The sequence below is a fragment of the Octopus bimaculoides genome, chromosome 19 (assembly GCF_001194135.2).
Source record: "Octopus bimaculoides isolate UCB-OBI-ISO-001 chromosome 19, ASM119413v2, whole genome shotgun sequence".
In the NCBI taxonomy this organism is placed as follows: Eukaryota; Metazoa; Mollusca; class Cephalopoda; order Octopoda; family Octopodidae; genus Octopus; species Octopus bimaculoides.
The window spans coordinates 20486558-20486895 of record NC_068999.1 but is presented as its reverse complement, the minus strand read 5'-3'; positions in this window follow the sequence as shown (position 1 = coordinate 20486895).

Below are 338 nucleotides of genomic sequence, written 5' to 3'. Positions count from 1 at the left end.
CACACATACGCACGCACACACATAAACCCACACATACACACCTCTCACATACATAAAACCACACACACACACACACACATACACAACACACATACACATTTTCAATACTCACACACATACACATATACACACATGCACACACACACCTCTCACATACACAATACTCACTCACATACATAACACACACGCACGCACGAAAACATACACAATATACACTGACACGCACGCACAAAAAATATACACACACGCACGCACAGAAAACATACACATACACACACGCGCACACACAAAATACACACACACACGTACACGTACCCAACACTTACAACCCCACACAA